The sequence below is a fragment of the Macrobrachium nipponense genome, chromosome 11, assembly GCF_015104395.2.
Source record: "Macrobrachium nipponense isolate FS-2020 chromosome 11, ASM1510439v2, whole genome shotgun sequence".
NCBI lineage: Eukaryota > Metazoa > Arthropoda > Malacostraca > Decapoda > Palaemonidae > Macrobrachium > Macrobrachium nipponense.
In genome coordinates, this window is record NC_061087.1 from 8034807 (window position 1) to 8044806 (window position 10000).

Here is a 10000-nt window from a genome sequence, read left to right on the forward strand (position 1 = left end):
AGAGATGGTCACCTCGGAACAGAACTGTCGACATAGTTGCAGAAATGAGTTTGTCTTGCAACTTTTCAACTTTTTTTAGCATAGAGAAAACCGCCAATTGCCTTCAGATTGGTTTGAATAGGTAACTGGTTATAGTTACTCTGTGTTACAAATAAAAATTAAACCTTTCTACCGGACATTCATTAGAGTTAAAGCCTCGATTATACCTATGCATATATTTTTAAGTCATGAATGTTTATTTTATGTGCGGATCAATGCATAAATAAATCAGTCAACTGGCAGGTAACAACCGAGTGAATTATTAGAAATATACAGCAATGTAAATTATTAGAGAGATAGACAGAAAAAAATCATGAAAAAGTTTTAAACTGAAGCAACCTTCAGAAAGAGAGAGAGAGAGAGAAGGGGTTAGGGGGGAGCGCAGAGAAGGGAGGGGGAGGGCAGGTGAGGGAAAGAAGAAGGAGGGGGTGGAGTGAGAGGGTAGGAGGATTTTTTTTTATACTGTTGTGTTCGTATCCCTTTCTGGGTAATAAGAGATTTTGCCTCTTGGCACAAGGACAAGTGTCTTTATTCTTCACAATTAGTGATTCATGATACTCTTATAAGGCACTGGGTGTAATACACTATAGGAAAATCTCGTACTGATACGACTGTTTGCTACAGAGTTGTTGCCAAAAAACGTGCTTGCACTGTCTGTGAAACCCATAGTAAGTAACAGACTACAGGCCACCACTGAGGGGGGAACGAGTATCTAGTCTGTCTCACCCACCTTGTCAACATTCAAGTTGAGGACTCCCTTCCATGAGAGAGAAAGAGACGGGGGGGGGGGGGGCCATGGGTTACCATATCTCAGTCAATAGTTGAAGTATATTACCGGAGTTTTGCTTTTTTTTTTTTTTTTTTTTTTTTTTTTTTTTTTTACATTTACATTTATAAGGAGTTTCATCCTTGGGAATCCGGACTGATCCATGGAGCAGACTGTGTGCCCCCCACCTTACCCCTTCTTTCCCATTCCTCCCTCGCGAATGCTCATAATAGTACTAGAGTATAAATGTCAAAACTGTCGATAAAATAACAAAGGTTCTAGAGTAATAGTTATTATGGTATACACCTCCTAATACCTTTCTATATTATTTGTTTGCCGGAGATTGTAGGACGGGTGGGAGTTGAGGGACCTGGATGTGAAACCCACGGGAAGGAGTCTTAGTGCTCAATGAAATAAGTGCCAATGTTGAAGTAAATTTTAAAGTCAGTATTAAGAGGTTTACGTTCATGCTTTAGCACAACATTTGTAGCATCACGATAATATGAATGTTACTATTAATAAGCATCATTTGTCAGTGGGGTTGAGCCTAGGCTCTTGGGCTCTTAGTTCATAATGAAATTATATGGTCAGTGTAAGATTTCGTATTCAGTAAAAGTGTTTATTTTTCACGTTTTACTTTTAATTGTTGAAATATATTTTACACCTACTGTTACCCTTCTTCATCATTTGGCCTTTGCTACAAACCCAAGTGCAGGTTTTTAATACTCCATTAAGGTCTCAGTAAGCAGTAAATAATATTATTAATATATAAATATATATATTATATATTATATATATATATTATATTATATATATATTTTCATATATATATATATGATATTATATAATATATATATATTATTATATATAATAATATTAATTATATATAATATATATTATATAATATCTATATATATATATATATATAGATATATATAATTATAATATATATTAGTTTATATAGGTATATATAGTATATATTATATATATTATAATATATTATGTATATATTTCGCCCGTCCTGTTTGGTTGTGTGGTCATTGTGTGAATTCATTTATTAAAACAGTAAAAAAAATTTCTCATACGTAGAATTCGAAGACAGTAATTTAAAAGTCCTATTGCCATATCCGTGCTGATATTAGAATTTATTTAAGATTCAGACACCTCCTTAAAAGTTTTTTCCTTATGCGAGAGCTAAAAATGATCAAGAGAAGCCCTTGGGCCCCCCTCTCCCCCCCTCCTTTGAATTTGCTTGCAGGGAGCTCGAGGAGATGCTCTTGTCCCCAGTATGAGCCTGGTGGTACTAATGAGAACCCAACCTTCTATGCCAGTAGCACCGGAAGCTACAAGGTGATGATGTCCAGAGAACCAGAAGACGCTTTTGTCAGAATTCATAAAGCTATTAAGTGGATATACAGTCCGTCTATAGAGGAGGAAGAAAGGCGTCTATTCCGAGCTAGAGCTCATGAAGCCAGAGGTATCGGCTACCTTTACCTCATTTTACCCTCGAGGACCTCTGCTGGTTTTGTAGTCCCAGGTACTCGTATACGGCACAATACGAGGATGAATGAGTAAGAAATGATCCCTTTCTCCCTTCTTGTATTCTTCCTTCCTCTGTAACTGCAAGACGGCAGTCAGTTTGAGAACAAGCTGTACTGGCCACAAATCGGTCATCGTATCTTAGAGCTTTAGCTCTTAAGGTGTTACTTGAGTCGCTTTCCCTTTGAAGAAGGTGATTGGCTTGATAAAGCCTATTGATTTATGATTGAATCAGAATCTATCTACATTCTAGCCTGTGCTGCACTGTCGTTAAGGCAGCACCTGGTTCTCCGAAGTTTTCCTAGACGGAGGTCAATACACATGCCACACTGGCTCAGAGCCCTGTCAGTCTTGTATCCCTGTGCCAGGTGTATAGATCACGATCATGGCCAGGAGCATGGAATTTCTGGGTGGAGATTCATATCTAGTCAGCTGCCAGCTGAGAGACTAACCTTCTACCTAAAGGCGATGGTTTGTATTCCCATAGGAACAAATCACAAATTTCCAAAGTAATTTGTGTTTTTCCTAGATAGACAAACCAGGCCCTTTTCATCGTAATCCCACTTTAACCACTCTTCGTAGACCCTGACGCTCAAAGAAAAAGGCCTTAATGACCTAAGTAAGTGGTGGGATCTACCCGACTGCCAACCGCCAGTTATTACCTATTTTTTATAGATAGTAAGTTTCAAGGAAAAGATTTCAGCTTGCGCTGAGGAACTCTTCTTAAAAGACACTTTATTGTTGTTGTTGTTGGGGGCGGGGTAGGAAAGCCCAATGGAAAACCCTTAAAAGGTCTGAAAAAGGTGTTTTGTGTTGAGTTAAAGATACAGGAAGTATGCAAGACAAGCTGGTGGCCTGTTTGGTGTGTTCTATTTGTATCTACATTAAAAAAAATTGTAATAAAGGCTATAGTGTTTCATATTCGTCGTCAAATTTAATAGGGTTCTTCACAAATCAATTACGGCTTCATTATAATAATTCTATGCCAGATATGTATGTAAAATTCTGTAATGTTATACATCATATGAGTAATAAACGTATTGAAGAATTCCTGCTTTGCTGAACTCATCATCGGAAAGTCTTCTACTGGTTTCAGTGAAAATAGTCCGGAGACATTGGAATTTTTTTTCAGCCTCAACGACTATAAATAAATGTCAGAACAACCTGTTAGGAGGTTATAGAGGGGGAGTGTCGTCCTGGAAGGAATAATAGTTAAGCGTCTCATGAATCCTTGCTCCCCGCAAATTTAAGAGCCCTGGAAAGTAATCAACATGTCCACTATTCTCTCTCTCTCTCTCTCTCTCTCTCTCTCTCTCTCTCTCTCTCTCTCTCTCTCTCTATTTATGAAATCTGTCTACATTGATATATTTTATTTGTTTCGCCTTTTGATATCGCATTTTCCACCCTTCACGTGATCCTTATTCATTGTTAAAAAAGTACCCATTTCGTTAATTTTCTTATAGCAAAAATGTGCACTCGGTTTTTCTTTTCTTTTTGTGGAAGTACTGATAAATGATAGTAAAATTATTATTATTATTATTATTATTATTATTATTATTATTATTATTATTATTATATTATTATTATTATTATTATATACAGTAGTAGTGAGTGACAATAGCGCGCTAATTTATAGAACCCAAAATGCCACTGGCCTGACTAGCAGGCTTCCGCCAATTAAAGCGAAAAATGATTAACTGGAAAGAAAATGACAGGGGAGTCACTGGAGCGTGGTTTTTGTGACGCTCCATTTAGCCATAGTTGTCGTATTAGCTACGTCTTTAATTCCGTCTTGAATATCGCCAGGTTCTCAAGTTTTTCTCCTTCTTGGGCAAACTGGCTGAGTAGTCTGTAATGATATTGTGTCAAGTAGTTGGGATTGCATTTTTGTTGTCAAAATCTGAATCACAAAACCATATTTTGCCATTCTTAGAATTTGTTTTTATACTATATATATATATATATATATTATATATATTATATATATATATATATATATATATATATATATATATATATATATATATATATATATATATATATATATATATATATAAAGTTTTAAGCCATGAAGGAAAAATAAACAACGAAGTTTCCGCAAGATCTTTAGACGTTCAACGTCCTTTACTTAGCAGACAAACTGACTTACATGAGGAATTGACACTACAGGAAAGCTCGTATAACTGACAGATAGGGATTATAAGGAGATTAGTACCTAGAATCCGGCACACCTGGAGAAAGAGTAAATTTTCCAAACAAGCATAAACATGGGTACAATTTAAAAAACAAAAAGATTAAGACAATCTGCTCAGACACAAGGGCAAGACAATTAAAGGATATTATAGGGTGACAGCTATTCAGAACTTTGGTAAACAAAAACTTATTCACAATACATATTAAACATACATATACAACAAAGATATCTCTAAGGCAACTGATTTGTATTTAAGTCTGTAATTATGTCTTTGAGCTCATTCTTAAACATGTTACAAATGCAAGGGTCTAAATGAAACAGGCCACGACTTATATTAAAATTACGATGTGAAGTAAGTTGTATTATAGCAGATTCTAAAAGATTTCGTGATAAGACGTCTTTTGACCTTGCAATAACTGAACTACCAATCCAATTTATTCGGTGGTTGTTTTCACTTAGATGAATGAATATTGCATTAGATGTTTGCCCAGTTTTTACAGAATATTTATGCTGGCTTAATCTTATTTCTAAGCCCTTGCTCGACTGTCCGAGATAAAAAGACGGACAGTCCATACATGGAATTTTATATATTATGTTGTTGCTTTCCCTGGGGCCATTTTTTATTAACATTCCTTTTGGTGTGTTATTATAGGAAAACACAAGGTTGACCTTAAAGGCTTTTAACAATGATTTAATGGTTTCAAATCCGTTAAAATAAGGTAAACTAAGAACGTTCTTAGAATTTTCTTTCTCCGTGTTACTTACACCATAAAACTTTTTGTGGGTTTTATTATAACATATCTAATATATGTGAAGGATAACATAAATCTTTCCCTATTTTTCTTATGTATTCAATTTCTTGATCCAAATATTGGGGACTGACAATGCGCAGTGCTCGTAAAAACATAGAAGAAAAAATTGATAAAATATTTTGATGTTAAGATGGTGGCCTTAATAGAAATGAACATAAGTTAAGTTGTTGGTTGGTTTCCTATAAATGTTTTTACGATCACTGCGCGTTGTCAGTCCCCAATATTTGGATCAAGAAATAGAATACATAAGAAAAATAGGGAAAAATTTATGTTATCCTTCACATATATTAGATATTTGTTATAATAAAGCCCACAAAAAGTTTTATAGTGTAAGTAACATGGAGAAAGAAAATTCTAAGAACACTCTTAGTTTGCCTTATTTTAACGGATTTGAAACCATTAAATCATTGTTAAAAGCCTTTAAGGTCAACCTTGTTTTTTCCTATAATAACACACTAAAAGGAAAGTTAATAAAAAATGGCCCCAGGGAAAGCAACAACATAATATATAAAATTCCATGTCCATGTATGGACTGCCCTTCTTTTTATCTCGGACAGTCGAGCAAGGGCTTAGAAGTAAGATTAAGCCAGCATAAATATTCTGTAAAAACTGGGCAAACATCTAATGCAATATTCATTAATTTGAGTGAAAACAACCACCGAATAAATTGGATTGGTAGTTCAGTTATTGCAAGGTCAAAAGACGTCTTATCACGAAATCTTTTAGAATCTGCTATAATACAATTTACTTCACATTGTAATTTTAATATAAGTCGTGGCCAGTTTCATTTAGACCCTTGCATTTGTAACATGTTTAAGAATGACCTCAAAGATATAATTACAGACTTAAATACAAATCAGTTGCCTTAGAGATATCTTCGTTGTATATGTATGTTTAATATGTATTGTGAATAAGTTTTTGTTTACCAAAGTTCTGAATAACTGTCACCCTATATTATCCTTTAATTGTCTTGCCCGTGTGTCTGAGCATATTGTCTTAATCATTTTGTTTTTTAAATTGTACCCATGTTTATGCTTGTTTGGAAAGGTTACTCTTTCTCCAGGTGTGCCGGAATCTAGGTACTAATCTCCTTATAATCCCTATCTGTCAGTTATACGAGCTTTCCTGTAGTGTCAATTCCTCATGTAAGTCAGTTTATCTGCTAAGTAAAGGACGTTGAACGTCGAATGATCTTGCGGAAACTCCATTGTTTATTTTTCCTTCGTGGCTTGTACCTTTATTTGTGGATTTATCATGTTCCAAACTTTTGTGATTCAGTTACACACACACACACACACACACGCATACATACATACATACATACATACCTAATACATACATACATAATATATATATATATATATAATAGATATATATATATATATATATATATATATACATATCATATATATACATATACAACCTTGGCCCCATACTCGGTATTTGAATGTAAGCTAACACTCGACCGGCCGATATAAGCTGCTGGCGTTAGAAGATCTCTCTGGTATGTCAATTTCATGATTTATTGCAATGCAGGTCAGGCGTTTTAATGCTTTATTCTTGTTTTAAATGGTAGTACCCAGTAAAGATCAATTACAACGGCTTAAATTTTATTGCCCATGGGACTGTGTTAGTAAGAAAGCCTTTCAGCTAATCCATTACATAGTTTAGTAATCCATCTTACATGTAGTTCCATTACATAGTTTAGTAATCCATCTTACATGTAGTTTATTATATTAAAATGTGATCAAACATAATTATGTACAGCGAGTTTTATGTTTCTATGTACGATATAAGTACTTTTATGAAATCGCTATTTCTTGGATGGTAAAGTTCTCTTTTCGCAAATTCTGAGTTTGATACATTATATTAAGGTGTTTTATCATATCAATACACATAGTCAAGATTTCTCACGTAAATCCTCATTACTACTTTCGTCATTTTTATTTTTACTTCCATCATAATATTTTTTTTATACCGTATTATATATAATGCGACCAGGTTTATTTTTAATCATTTTTATATGAATTTAGTTTTGTTTTCATTTATGAGTTCTAGTTTGGTCATTCTGGCCTTTCACTTGTCTATTATCAGGTATAGTTACTTGCCTGCAGCAACTTACTATTTACATCGTTTTTAAGTTCATTATCAATATATATGTACGTATACTGGAAAAAATGTTGGTCTCAGAGATTGCCATATGGTACTCCACATGATAGATTTTTATGCCCACAACTATAAACCATCGCCTATTATGTAAGACTATTTATCGATGCAAGCTGGAATCCATCACTGAAATTTGGTAACTATGTGGTGAGTTTGAAGTAGGCTTGCTATCGGGCAAAAACCTTGGAGGAATAATAGTATTATTCCTCCACGGCAAAAACCTCCCCCACCTCACCGTCACGTACTCGCCGAGAGCAAGCTCTATTTCTTCGTCCTCAAACAAGAGAAGACGTGTTTCTATGCTCTTCCTGGCTGTTGTTTGAATATTCTGTCTTCATTTATGATGCACTTGTATTTTGTTAGTAATGGATTTGAATTAAAAAAATGGACAAAAAGGGTTTGAATTACATGAGCAAGTGTGTGTAGTCACTTTATGTCCTATTGTGTTTGTGTATCCCCTCCATTTTTTGCTTTTTTCTGCAGGAGTAAGTACCGCAGTCCAGGTTCTTACTGCATGAGTGTTAGGCTTTCGCCGAGGAAGAGGTTTGACAAGGAGGAGAAGGATGCCAAGAAGCGTTTGCTACTGTCATCAGGGGAGGATACTCCTCTCTTTACACTAAATCATTTTAGCTCCTTCCTCCTGGACTGCCCAACCCCTTTCCCTGCCCTATTTGCTCGTTCTCCACTGGCTTCGGTCTGAGGGGAGTGCATGGAGGTGGGTGACCAGCACATCATCTCTTCTATTGATGAACCAGATGCTCATGCCTAGCGCTCTTTAGGGGAAAACTGACATTGTGCATGGTTTGCCACCACCCACCCCTGCTTTGTCAATTACTCCTGTTATTTCAGGTTTGTTGGAGTGCCTGCAGTGTGTCCTCTTTAAAATTTGGGAAGCCTATCACTCATCTTTTCTGGATCACTTAGCAATGGTTATGGGCTCTTGTGTTGTTTCTGCTGCTGCAGTTTCGATTACCACTAGAGAGCTCAACCACCCTGAGCTTCTTGCAGCAGTTACCTGTGGGAGACTACCTTGATATTGAACACAGGTCACACTTCATCTGCTGCAGTTCCTGCCTTGATCAGTCCTCCTCCCTTTTTGGATTGAGTATGGTAAAGAAGTAAGGCATGCTTCTGCTTCTTGTTCTTGTCAGGCAATTCATCCTCATCTCTTACCCCTTCTTCCTCCTGTAGAAAGAAATAGTCAGGGAAATCCTCTCACAAAATGTCTCACTGGACGTCACATGAGCATCTTCCTGCTCTGTTGGTGGGCAGTTCGTTCACCTTCAGGTGAGGTGCTAGCTGAATGTAGGGAAGAGGCTTGATTCCTTAGCACACTCAGAACCTCGAGTCTTCCTGCTCCTTTCAACACGCGAAAACTGGCCCAGACTTTCTCCCATACTTCAGCAGGGGTATGCCTAATAGAGTCGGTGCTACTCTCTTGTTCACTCATGCAGGATCTCCAGGGAGATCACGTGCGACAAGTCTCAGCCATACAGTACCCATAGGTATCTTGACCATATATGTGTGTGTATGTGATTGTACAGCCCCTCAGATGGTGTCTGGTTTAACCAGTACCTTGATGTGCATGTGGACAGTTGTTATATCCAATTATTTCAATCTGAAAATGCATCTTGTATGCCAGAAAAGTACAATAACGCTTGACTCATTATAATGAGTTCATCTGACTGTTTTATTTCCAGTCCTGCTAGAGACTTTGGCTGATTGCACAAGTAAATGGTCAGAACGGTAGTCACCTCATCTTACGGCTAACAATGAAAACTTACTGGCTGAGAACAGTGAAGAGAGAGGGCAGTAGGAGAAGGTTGTTGGGATAACCCGAGGTCATTTCTACTGGGACCAGTTTATATTGAGAGATTCCATTTGAGGGTGATGTGGAACGAACCAAACTAGATATATGTAAATTTAACCCAGTATTGAGACACAGAAACATTCCTTGTAGCCTAATGCAAACTTTGACATATACCTGATAAGTGGTAGTTCCAGTCTTCATTTTTTTCCATCTCCCTTCAGAAGCTCTTTGGAACCTGAAAATTGCTAAATGCCTTCAGAAGTCTTAAAGACAGTTCCATTCTTTATTTTCTCTATCTCAAAAATTGTGATCCCTCTACTTATTTTGTTTGTATGACTGATTCTAAACAAACAAGCTACAGCATACTGACCTATTTGCCTGGGAAGATGCTAGCATTCTGTATGATTGTATTTGTAATTATTGGAGCACTTGCCAGCAAATGTTTCTCACAATACTGCCATGAGAAGTTTCCAATTTAGGACAGTGGTACATCTTGCGCGTGGAAGCTGTTTTAGATGCAGTTACTCATACCGTAAAATTCAAACCTTGGAAGTTAGAAGCCTGCAGAGAGGCTTCAAATTCTCTCGGAATTTCCAGAGACTCTATACTATAAAAAATTGGTATCCTTATAGAGCAGATTCTGGTAAGACCATTCACTATATTGACCAGTGAAT

At 36.3% G+C, this 10000-nt stretch overlaps 1 protein-coding gene across 1 annotated transcript in view; it reads left to right on the forward strand.

Annotated features, from left to right (window-relative positions):
* The window catches only part of LOC135218878 (uncharacterized), an 82195-nt gene that overhangs the window by 2536 nt on the left and 69659 nt on the right, over window positions 1-10000 (forward strand). The gene's annotated exons all lie outside the window — the stretch shown is intronic.